Source organism: Epinephelus fuscoguttatus, linkage group LG6 (genome assembly GCF_011397635.1).
Source record: "Epinephelus fuscoguttatus linkage group LG6, E.fuscoguttatus.final_Chr_v1".
NCBI lineage: Eukaryota > Metazoa > Chordata > Actinopteri > Perciformes > Serranidae > Epinephelus > Epinephelus fuscoguttatus.
The window spans coordinates 36,740,120-36,753,204 of NC_064757.1; the positions used below are offsets into that span (position 1 = coordinate 36,740,120).

Consider the following 13,085-nt stretch of genomic DNA (forward strand, 5'->3'; position numbering starts at 1 on the left):
TCAAGACTCAGTTACTCAAGATAATCCACAGACCTTGTTGTGAGCAGTTTCATGTAGGAACTATTTTCTGTCTATCGAACTACACCCGCCAACCGTATCATCACGCAGAAGGAAGCGTGCGTTTACTCATGGACGAAAGGCCAAGCTGTAACGTTAGCCAGCTCAGTGGTGCTAGGTGAGCTAGCAGATGCACGCGTCCTTCTGTGCGGTGATACAATAAACGGCTGGCTAACATTATCTCAATGGCCAGAATCTCCAACACTCAGCATCTGTCCCTAAAACAAACTAGACTGATAAATAGATCTACAGGTAAGATTTGGGGGTGAACTGTCATAAATTCATTTGTAGTTGGTGAATGTTGGTCTAATATTCAATCTCCTGTCAGCTCTGTTTTGGTCTCTTTCTGCAGATTAGCGACTCTTTAGCTGCTGAATGCTCCACTGTGTTCACCAGCTAGTCGCTAGCTTTAGCCTGTCTGTCGTCCAGTCCAGGTTGGGGTGTGTACAGTGGTTTGTTGGGTTTTTTTTTTTTTTAGCTTTTGTATTGAAATGAGCTGCCTGCTAATGTTGCTAGAGACTGGTTTGATGAGAGCTGTGAGAATCAACCAAAACAGTAACAGTTCAAGGGATTTCCAGGTTTGTTAAAAGAGCCCAGTCTCACTCAGAAGTCGTTGAAATCCAGCGCTTGGGCAGTGGCTTGCAGTGTCAGAAGCCAATGAAAAAAGGTGTCCTTTAACGTCGGCATGATATACGACTGGTTGCCATTACAGTATAAACGCACCCAGTGGCATCAGGGAAACACAATGGGACAAGGACGAAAGTTAAGGTGGCGAAAGGCGGAGTAAGACAGGCGGATGGGTCCAACAAACACTTTAATCTGAGAGAGTGGTGTTTGTTGGACCCATCCATATCTCGTAAAATTTGAAAGCCAAACCCTCTTTTTTTTCCTTTACACAACCATGTGCTTTTGTTGTTGAAGGGGAAAAAAATGTCAATTTGCAGTGTTGTACTGACGTGCATTTTAAGAGACTGTATGTAAAAACTTCCTCTGAAAACAGAAGTGTGTCTTGAAAGAAGACGATGCATGTAACAGGCAGAACAACTTGGTTGTTGATGTCCCAGAACATCAACAAGCAACACGTCCAGGGTACCTTGCACGTCGAATGTGGACGTGGAAAGTCCATGACCAAAACATCAATATGTGACGAGGCTGGAGTGAGAATGTGTTTGTTAAAATCACATTTGAACTCTTCTGAACTATTTAAACTGGCGTCAGAAGAAGCACATATAATGAACCTACCATTTCCTTTAAATGAGACAATCTCTACTGAGTTCTTTCCTTCATTGCTGCAGATGTTATTACTGCCTCTGGCTTCTCTATACTCCAGCTAATCTAGCTTTCAGTTTGAATTACATTTTACTCTATTACCTTATTAATATACATATGATGACATATATATATATATATATATATATATATATATATATATATATATATATATATATATATATATTATTATTATTTTTTTTTTTTAATTTTATTTTTAGGAACTGATGTTGTTGCATCTTCCACCCGGTCTCTGAGACCACAGCTCCACTGGGGAGATGTGAATATTTTTGTTGAAAGCGCGTGGTATTTGCTTTGATGTAGAGAGGTGCTTGTTGGCCTTCAAAGACGCGATGCCACGCGGTCCCCTGTGGTGTGATCTGACAGGGGATGAAAAGCCCAAGTTAAGATCGCGAGCTGCGAGAGCCGAGCATCTGAAGCCGAACTCCCACAAGAGAAAGGTGCAGTGTGTACTTCCATCGCGCCGCGCCGTGCTCCCCTGTACACTGTTGTATATCAATGAGGTGCACGAGATCCTTGCTGCAGCACAGAGGCGCGGAACAGTCTGTGAGCAGAACGCAGCGGCAGACAAAGCCATGAATTGCTTAGAAATGGAGCTGATTCATGCAGGCAAACAGAAAATGCTCGGATTCATGACGAGGGTGAGGCATACGTGACAAAGGACATGACATCCACTTTCTATGTGCCATTTTCTATTAGTCTCTTAAGGATACAGAGTGAACAAAATGTTAAGAATATAATCATCCTTGGCTGTGTATGTATGATAAAGAAAAAGCAATTAGAAAAGAAACGGTTGAAATAAACTCTCTTCATCCTCACAGAGCAGAAATACATCACATAGGAAGCATTTATTTGGATTTTCGAGGCATGCCTGAAGCAAAGCTTTACCCCTTTTCAGGCTAAATTTAGCAGCAGTGAAAACTTTTGCTAATTACACGCGGTGCACTTTGAGCAGAACAGGGTAATGCCGGGGCTTTTGTAGCGGTGAAGTGTCCGTGAATGTAATCCAGGGCCTGTTTTTCGAAGCCTAGAAATCCTCTTCGCTTCAGTCAGACCTGCATCTGCTTACGGCTGCTTTGGATTGGTAATTGCAGCACACCCACTCTTTATGTAAGACCTTATCAGTGTGAGAAAAACACTGCTTTGCTATAGAAGGGGGGGTTGAACCTTAGGCAACTATTTTTAAACACCCATAGCAACCTTAATCCATCTTTAGCTGGATATGGGCCGACTTGGGCACCCAGAAGATTTGAATATTACCATAACAGGCTTCTGATAAGGCTCTGGAGAATTCAAAAGGGGTATATGGCAGAGTTTAAGTCGTCTGTGTCTTGAGGAAAAATCCCATCTCTTGGTTTGGATAGGAACTCTTCCCCCCATTATGAAATTTGAAGCGCTTTAACCTCATCAGTGCAACACTGGCAAGACCACAGGGAGAAGCTGAAAGGAAGAAAAAGTTGGAAAGGTCAAGGTGCTTCATTCTCTATAAGAAAAAATCCCCCGGCCAACCCTCTTAAACCCCACTTGACCTTGAGCAATTGAAGTCGGTGAAAGGCCGTGGAATTTTAGCCCATCTCTGATGCCTCTTTCGGCCTTTCTTTTCCAGCAGGGAGGGGAAATCATTGATCTGTCTCCATTTTTTTTTTTTTTTTTGCCTCTCCTGCTCTTATGTTTTCAAAGCTGCAAGTCCTCATCATCACAGCCGATACCAAGCTGAGCCAGGGCCAATATCCACAAGGCGAAAAACCCGTGAGAAGCACCTCAAACAAAGGTCAAAAGCGAACAATCAAAAGCCTCCGCTCTGCATTACAGCTCCTCCAGCACTCCCTCATCAGTTCCACCACGTTAACGGTGCACGCTCGCTTATGGATCCCGTTTTCTCTACCGCTGGATTTTGTTATTGTCTGGTGTAGACTTTGCAGCATTGTTCATCAAAGGGAAGAAATATTACCCAGGGGAAAAAGCACTTCACCTTCCAGAACTCATCACAGTTAATTTCACAGGTAATAAAGTCTGCTGGATCCACTCCTTCATGGCAATCGATCAAAATGGGAATAAATGACTCAACTTTAACCTACCCGACAGATGCAATCACAGCACTTCACGATATTCATCTTTAATCTCCACCACATGCTTTCAATCGAAACCCAACTTGGCAAGGTAGGATGTCATGCCACATTACGGTAACTGATTAACTGAGAACTTATTGGAGACTGTGGTTGTTGACGTGATCGGGATGTCAGAGAAACTCCATGAAGTGGTCACTATTAAAAACACGTAAACATGGTAAGTCTTAATACCTCACCATAAATCTAGGGTTCCTAAAGGAAAAGCCAGGGTACAGAGAGAAGAAAATGAAAGATGAGAGGCAGTGGCCAAATATCTGGCAAAAACAAGCACAGGTATGACAGGTGAAGCTGATATGCAGAAGTGAGGACTTGAGTAATTTTAGCAAATAAAACTTCCTATATCTGGCTCAGTTTTAAAGCTACAGTGATGACACAGGTATCATTTGAAACAAGAGAACCTGAGGCATACAGTGGCACCAATCATGTTATACTATCTTGGCGGAGAAGGAGGCCAATAATGCTCCAAAGTTCCACATTTTTTTGGCGATGGGTGTGGAAGAGGGGCCTACTTTGGAAAATGTTGTCCGCCTGGGTAAACATTCAATCACAAGGTTAGCAGTTCAATACCCGGCTACTACTGTCCAAGTGTCGAAGCATGTCAAAGTTTCCTTGAGCAAGACACTGAATCCAAATTGAAACCTTGAGGCAAGCACCTTGTATGACAGCTCCATCATCGTCAACAAATGCACAAATGTGTGTGTGAATGGGTGAAGGAGAGGCAAATTGTAAGACGTAGGCTTGGTCCAGTAAGGTGCTGAAAAATAGAACTGATACCACTCTGTATCGTAAAACACAAAGCTATCGCCAGCGGCCAGTTAGTTTCGCAAGAAGACCAGAAACAGTGAGCCTTGCTCTGTCTAACGGTAACAAAATCTGCCTAACAACACCTGAATTAACAAAAGTTTGTTTAATCTTTAAAACATTAAGTGTAACAGCAACACAGTAACTCTCCGGAGTCTCTGCTGGTTCCCTGACAACTGCTCAGAGCCCCCAATTAGACCGAATCACGTTTGTTTAACTTCCGAAGAAAGTCCCTGCATCACATAACAAAACATTTAACTGTGCTGAGCAAATGCTGCCTCAATTAGTTAGTTATTAGACACCTAAAATAAATCAATATCAGTTTAGGTGTACAACCTTTTCTGACTGGGAACTGAATCTGTTATCTCAAAGCCACAAGACTTCATTAAAATAAACTGTAATATTATTTAACAGTAGCCTATGAGGAGTTGCTAATCTACCACTGCTTAAAGTTGCATACATTTACACGGATATTGATTTTTTTTTTTTTTTGGTGGCTAAAAGACGTTTTGCTGCAGCCCCCATTTTCAGCAATACACTATTAAGCACCATAGGTAAATCTTATTTAACTATACATCTAACGTTGCAGTTACAGCTTAAAATGACAACAAAAATAAATAAATCCACAGATTTATTGTGTTAATTAGTGAGCATCAGAGGTGCTGGCTGATGGATTTTGGTACCTTTGGACAGAGCCAGTTTCCACCCTGTTAATTGGCTGCCAGCATTAGCTTTATATTTAGCATATCATTTTCTTTTTAACTCTTCCTTAGAAAGAGGCCATTACCCAAAATATGAAACTTTTGCTTTAAATGTCTTTTAATTTAATGAAAAACAACAACTTTTCAGTAGTTATTTCGAGAATGTCATTAATTGAACATTAATGTTTAGTTACTAAGCTCCACAACATTTCCACAAACATATTAAACACAACAAAAAAAAGAGCCTTCAGAATCAGTTTGACTCGTCAGATACAACCTGTGGCTCACCAGCTGCGATGCTGGGTCGCCTCACCCTCTTAGAAATGGCCCGTTCCTGCTCACACCTTTTTATCACCATCTCTGTCAAGTAGAGCTTTTTCATATGCCACCCATCTCATCCAGGCAGGTGATACAACCCAGAGAGCCATTTTGAAATCCATTCCTGCCTGCCTGTCTGTCTGTTTGGTATTTTGTGTGGAACGACCGTCCATCATGCAGGTAGAGCGGGAACAGTCGAGGACTGAGCAGAGTGACGGGAAGACGGGCAAAGTGAGATTTATTATTCTCAGCCTGATTATATACGAGCAGGGCGCTTTCATGAGCGTCCCACTGCAGCAGATCTCTAATGTCACGAACCACGTCCTTTGCCCAAAATGGATGAAGTTAATCTTCCTGTCTTGTATTTGTTTTCTTCTCCAAGGTGAGGTGTGTGCATTTGTCTTCTTTAGTGGTTTTTAATGATAACCAGGGCGGCCTCTGAGGAACTTAAAAAAACTGATTTCTCTGCAGGTCCACCATCTTCCCTTAATAATAAACTTTGTTTATAAAGTAATTCATACAAGAAACATAGCACAAAGTGCTTTACAATAAGGGCAGTATAAGCACTGAGGGCCGAATTCACAAAGGATTGCGTGGCTTTTGCGGCCGCTAAACCGGTAAAAATGGAGCAAACAGATACCGTCTAATTTACAAAGCATGCGCAGAGGGTGAAATGCTCCACTAACTGCGCTGCCAAGCAGATTGCGCCTCGGTGATCCAGTGTTATTTGCACGTATTTAAATGAGGTAATATGCATATATTTGGTGCAAAAATTGCCCCTTTCTATGCAAATGAGCCTCATTGTTAAACAATGTCTAATTCACTAACACCAGCGCTAGTAGCCACACGCTTGTGCAGCTTGTGAGGCATTATATGATAATTTTTCTTTGGTCCTCCGCTTCAAATCATGCCATCTTCTTTTACATTCAGATGGCATGCGTTTGAAAACTCCTATGGAACTCACAGACTGGGATATCAGATCCCATCAGCCTCGTCAAATACGGTTTCTTTCTCCAGCCGTTGTATTTCCTGCCTGGAGTTTTGAGGTTTCGCACCTCCTCGGTCAGGACCTCAAGCTCGCGTTCTGAAAATTTCATCTTTCTCTTCCGAGCTGCCATTGTTCTGCCACGGTGTTCTTGGCGCAAAGCCAGCATTTATACTTTGCCATGTGGCTAATTGCAGTCAGGGGCAAATCAGGGGCAAACTGTACTCAGCTGCCAAACTTTGTGGGCGTGTTTGCGCTGGTATATCATTAGCGCAATATCCTTTGTGAATAGGACGTTAAGACGGAGCAAACTGCGGGTGCAAGTGAAGTGCAATTCAAGGTGCTATCGGCGGCCGCAGTTCATTCTTTGTGAATTCGGCCCTGAGTGCTTCACATGAAAATGGACAGAATGGACATTAAACAGCCAAACAAGGCAATTCAACATAAAAGGACATTTAAAACAGTTTAAAACATGCATTAACTGATTCAGAAAATCATAGAGTTGTAAAATCATAAATCATAAAATCGAGTATGATTTTAAGAGTTGCAGCACCATGAAGCGTAAATACAAATTAAAAGCGTAAAAAGAAAGTTTCAGACCTGTAACAGGAAGTCAGAGCTACTTTAAAGGCTAAGGTCCTGATCACACAAGATGCATTTTAGCAGCTGATTTTAATGAAAATTAAGCTTTTTGCTGGCAGTTTTTGCGTTACAATGCGTCTAGCGTTTCTACACTCTTAAGTGCCTGGCGTTTTTTTTCTGGAGCGCTCTGAACACCTCGAAAAAACTCTAACTCAAAGCAGAAAAACACCTCATGTCATCTCTGCCTTTTCCCCTTTGTCCAATCGGATGATTTGAGGCGAGCCTACTGTGGTGGTCGTGACGACAGGTTTACAGCTGGTAAACAATGGAGGAGAAACTGGTGGTAGTGGTTGCTGGATACCCAGTGCTATACGGCCCAGTGTAGGTTACCTCACTGCCCCCGAGTCATCCTAAAATATGCCTGGAAACGTCCATCATGGAAGTGAAGCTCCTGGACCAGCTGGTGGACTTTCCATTTCCCTGTGACCAGCAAACTTTTTGCTCTCATCCATAACCAGAACCACAGCAAATACCCTCTGCCTGTCCATTTCAGGGACTAGACAAATTAATAAAATAACTAAACAGTACACTGATTACACAGGAATGTTAGGAGGTGATGGGTGGTTGCCTGGCAACAATAAAAAGGCATTCGATTTAAAAAAAAAAAAAAAGCCTGCAAAACGCGTCCTGTGTGATCAGGGCCTAAAGTGAACAGATACGTTTTTAGCTTTCTTTTAAAAATAATCAACGAGCTAGCCTCCCTGATATCTATACTGTAGGTAGTGTGTTCCATAGCTGTGGGGCATACCCAGTCTTTTTCCAGCTGATACTGGGAACCTCCACTAGACCAGCAGCAGATGATCACAGTGTTCTTGGAGGCAAATAGTTAACAAGGGAGTTAGCCATGTAGCTCAGTCTCAGTCCATGTAGAGCTTTGGAGGAGGAGCTGAAGTCTCTCAGTGGTGTTTTTTTGGAGGCCCATAAAAAGTGCATTACAGTCAGTTTGAAATAAAGGCATGAATCAGTTTCTCTACATCTTTGTCATTTAGAAATAGTCACACCTTAGCTACGTTTCTGAGGTGGAAAAATTATGTTTTGGTCACCTTGTTAATGTGGGACTTGAAGCTTAGATCTGAATCAAGGATCACACCAAGACTTTTAACCTCTGATTTAATCCAGGGAGATAAATTCCCCAGATTATTAAGCAGCTTTAAAACTCATGCAGCGTTATATCACCATCCTGCTTCAGTGTTTTAAAAGATAAAAAAAAAAAACACAAATGCAAAGCTACCAAAGTCCAATTTCTGACAGTGAACTCTGAATATGTTGCAGGCTTGATAGGCATTTTAACTCTGGAGTAAATTAACAGTTCTTGTAGTCAGTGCTGTGGATGCCGCATGTCTTTCTTCTTTGTTAATCATTAACAAAAGCCGTCTGAGTTATGAACTGATGTTTGCCAGGCTTGTAACATTGTCAAAGGATTTGAAAGGCAAAAAGTGGAAATGCAGTGTCAGGAAAAAAAAACACTTCATTTATTTGCTTGATTCACTTTTTTGTTACAATATTATTTCAGAGCGAGAATGCTTTGATGAAAACTGAGTTCTTTTGTGTAGGAAGGTATAAAAAGCTCTTGTCTATGTGAGAGGAAACAAACAATTTGTTTAGGAGATCCAATTTAAGGGTAAAACGAGGTGGAGGCTTTCTAAGACAACAATAATTGAACTAATTTTGGCTTCCTCTGAGAGAGCCTTGCTACCAGCAGTCAATATCGGCAGTGAACAGGAGAGGAAAGATAAGTGTTTGGTTTTGGTAAACACATCTGGATCGTTTACACACTCTACACACGTGAAAATGAGCCAGCACATCCAAATGGTCTCAGCAGCATATGTTTTAAAATGGTCGCAGTTGACCCGCTTGGAAGTTCACCCCCACAACGCCCACTGATTCTGCACCAGCAATACGTTATATGCATAATTTCTGTCTTGCCAAGCAGATGCCGGTGTCTTTAAATATCTTCATTTGTATTCATGTAAGTATTTCCAAAGGAATGGAAGACAACCCTCCACCTCAGGGCGAAGGAATGAGTCAATGTTTTCTGCTGCAGCTACAGTAGGAGTCGAGCAGAAACATCAAGATCGCCTCACAGGCAGTTTATGCCATTAGGAACACAGTGGTGTCAGGGTTTTTTTGAGCAGCTGTCAGTCAAAGCGATTTGCAGAGTCCCCAAAACTCTGCCAAGGGAGCGACTAAAAATGTTGAAAAAGAAGCCCCAATACCATTTGTTAAATTTTTTACTACTGAAAGAAAACTGCTTTCAAAAACAAAATCCTGTGTGGAAGTCAGAATATCTCCGTAAAATATTCTCAGATGCATATTTTCGACTCAAGGACACATGAGCAGGATAAAAAACCTCCTCAATGAGTCCTGTCGACAAGCCAGAGCGCTGACATTCAGAGTTTAATCATCCAAACATGCAGACTTTACTTATTTGAGTTTAACTGGTTATTTTTATAAAGTTTTACACTCAACCGTACACCCTCGCCTTTCCTGTTTCTCTCTGACACTTTGAACGAACCCTGAACTGTGATTAAAGCAAATCACCATCAACTCAATGATCTAGACAAAGATGTTCAATGCCGCCTTTGGTGGACTGATATGACCAATTTTCTTTTCTTCTTGTTTTCTAAAGGGAGATTTATAATCATGCATTGAAGGGATAGTGCACCCAAAAATGAAAATTCAGCCATTATCTACTCACCCATATGCCGAGGGAGGCCCTGGTGAAGTTTTAGCGTCCTCACATCCCTTGCAAGATCAGCAGGGGGAGCAGCTAGCACACCTAATGGCAGACGGCGCCCCAGACTAACGTCCAAGAACACAAAATTGAATCCACAAAATATCTCCAACATGCTCATCCGTAGTGATCCAAGTGTGCTGCAGCCCTGACATAAAAAGCTGTTTTGAAAAACGTCATCTGAACTCTGTTTTTAGCCTCACTGTAGCCTGTAGCTCTGACTGCTTCTCTGTGCTCCGCGCTCACGTGTGCGCGCTCAGGGTGATCAGTGATGCATGGTCTCTGAAGAGCAGCAGTCTCGTCAGTACTGATGTCCAGATTCTCAAGTGCAGGCATCGCCAATTCCCAGTCTGAGCAGCAAAGACTTTCCTCATCCCTTGGCATTGCTTTGCATTTGAAACAACTACACCACCAGGTTTCCAGTGCTCGACTCCGGTATTCTGCGGCTGGCTGTCTGAGGGTTAGACTCATGAGCTGCAGCGGCTGCTTCGTCCAGTAGCCTGAGTTCCGTCCGTATACTCGGGCTCAAACAAATACAGCTCAACAAAGAAATGCTGTTCCTCCTCAATTTCAAAGTCTTCAGACATGTTGGGCTGTCCTTTGCTAAAAGACCGTAGTGTAAATTATCTTTTAGCTACTGTGGTTACAGTTGTCTCCCGCTGCGGTGCAGGTGTCACGTGATGTAGCAAAGCTCATGCTTTCGCTGGTCTCGTGCAAGCGTGCACACACGTGAGCGCGGAGCACAGAGAAGCAGTCTGAGCTACAGGCTACAGTGAGGCTAAAAACAGAGTTCAGATGACGTTTTTCGAGACAACTTTTATGTCGGGGCTGCAGCACACTTGGATCACTACGGCTGAGCAGTATGGAGATACTTTGTGGATTCAATTTTGTGTTCTTGGACGTTAGTCTGGGGCGCCGTCTGCCATTAGGTGTGCTAGCCGCTCCCCACGCCGATCTCCGCAAGGGATGTGTGGACTCTAAAACATCACCAGGGCCTCCGTCTGCATATGGGTGAGTAGATAATGGCTGAATTTTCATTTTTGGGTGCACTATGCCTTTAAGGGGTCAGGGTAACGGCGGCTACAAAGATTATTCACCTTGGCCTAATTGTCTTTCGTCCAGCATCTTCAAGGCAGGAAATTGTTAGTGGTGAAGTTAGCAGCTCTGTGCAACATGTTCTTCTCACTCCCACCTCGTCAAATGTGACAGCTTGGTTAGAGGCATACACTTCAAACGATGAAACTTTACCTCTCTAGAGTCGTTTTTGGACGTGTCAGTTTCTGCTTGTAACATGCATACGTTGCCTTTGTAACAGAGTGAATGACTTGGTGATCCCACTGGTGCACTGGTGCAATTTATTTTTACAAATGTACCTGTGTCACTGTTATGTTATGTTACAGAAAACAAAATGTATCATTTTTGATCGGAAACATGACTCCACCACTGCCCCTAACATCCTCTATGCCGACGGCTCTGAACTCGAGTTTGTGACCTGTTACAAATATCTTGGCCTTTGGTTGGACTCGTCCCTCTCCTTCACCACCCACATTAAGCACTTACAGTCAAAAGTTAAAGCTCGTTTGAGCTTTCTATATCGCAACAAGGCTACCTTCACCCGTTTAGCCAGACACACACTTGTCAAAATGTCCATCCTGCCCATATTTGACTTTGGCGACACCATCTACAGGATGGCATCTCACTCTACCCTCAGTAAATTGGACCCTCTCCACCACTCTGCCATCCGTTTTGCCACAGGTGCATATTTCAGTACTCACCACTGTGACTTATACAACCTAGTAGACTGGACATCCCTCCACACCAGACGACTCCGCCATTGGCTTCAGCTCATTTACAAAACCATACTTGGTATGACACCTCCCTACCTCTCCTCCCTCCTGCACCTCTCCCACTCTGCCCTCAATTTAAGGTCCAGTAAACTCATTAAACTCTCTATCCCTAAAGCCCGCACAGTCTTTGGATGCAACACTTTCCGCTTTGCTGCAGCTAATGACTGGAACACCATTCAAAACACCCTCAAACTTACTGTCCTCACATCACTCACAGTCTTTAAACAAAATTTGCAACGAATTATAGTTGGCTCTTGCACCTATTGAGTAGGCCTACTTGTCATGTTTGTACTGTTTTTCACCTTTATTGTACTGTATTTATTAATTGTTTATTAATTGTTTATTGTGCATTTTATATAACTTTATTTTTTATTTTTTAGCATCCACTCCCCCTTTCCCTCCAGAGAGCCTTTGCTCTTTGGTTCAGGCTGCATTAGTAAATAAGAATTTGTTCTTAATTGCTTGCCTGGGTAAATAAAGGTTAAAAAAAAAATTATTTACTGTCTTATTTTGTTGTTTGTTGTGATGTGTGTACTTGAGCTACACTGATGAGCCCATGCAGACTTCACGGATGCGTCCCAGTGCTCTGTTAGAGTCTGCTGTCTCTGGACTCGCGGTAGGTTGACTTTGGCTAAGTTCTGCCAAAAATACTTTACTTTTTATGGTCAAAAGTGTGTTTTATTTGCCATAAATGTGCCATAAAAGATGTATTTGGAGCAAGTAGCTCTGCAAGTTACTGTGTATGTAACTTTATTAGCTTGTTAGACGCAGCTAATCCAGGTGGTGTGACTGTTTGATTTGCAGCAAGCCTTACGTGTTTTGTTTTGTTTTGTTTCATTGCATGCTGAGCTGCATTGTCTATGAGAGCTGGCTGCAAAGGCTGATTTTCTTGTTTCATATACACCAGTGGCGAAATAAATGCAGGTCCAAGCCAAAAAGTGACTGATAATGTGTCATTATTTAATCTACACAATGCAAGAGTACTAACCCATTACACATTTTCAAGGAAACATACATTTAAGCGCCAAAACTACTTGCTTAGGTTTAGAAAAGATCGTGGTTTGGTGTTAAAATGACGTTGACTTTTTCACACTGGAACCACACAGCAGTCTGAAAGTCCTGTGTTTGTTTGACCCATCCATCCACCCCAACCTCTTCACCCGGGGGACATTCTTGCTCTTTATACTACGTCATTTGCTCTAAGTGTCTAATGTTGACCCAGATGGGTTTATATTGAAGTTGAAGGCCCAGTTTGTTTCACAAAGACACTAAAAGGATGCCTTGTGCAGTACTATCAGAGGCAGAGGTGCGTGACAAAGCTTTGGTATTTGACAACCTGGGAATGAGAACAGGTTGGTTTGTGCGGCTGTATTTCGGCACAGTGGTGCTTTGAGCTAAATACATGCATCGACATGCTAACATGCTAATGTGAAGCAGGTATAATGTGTAGGTCTAGTGTGTTAGCATGTTAACATTTGCTAGTTAGCACAAAATGAAGTAGAGCTGAGGCTAATGGGAATGGTTTTGCAAGTATTTGGTTATAAAGTTATAAAGTACTGGGTTGATCTGTTGGTGGTGCTA

General features: G+C 42.4%; 1 protein-coding gene across 1 annotated transcript in view; it reads right to left on the bottom strand.

The window, feature by feature from the left end:
* The window catches only part of LOC125890150 (calcium-binding protein 7), a 47,081-nt gene that overhangs the window by 24,748 nt on the left and 9,248 nt on the right, over nt 1-13,085 (bottom strand). The window lies entirely within an intron of this gene.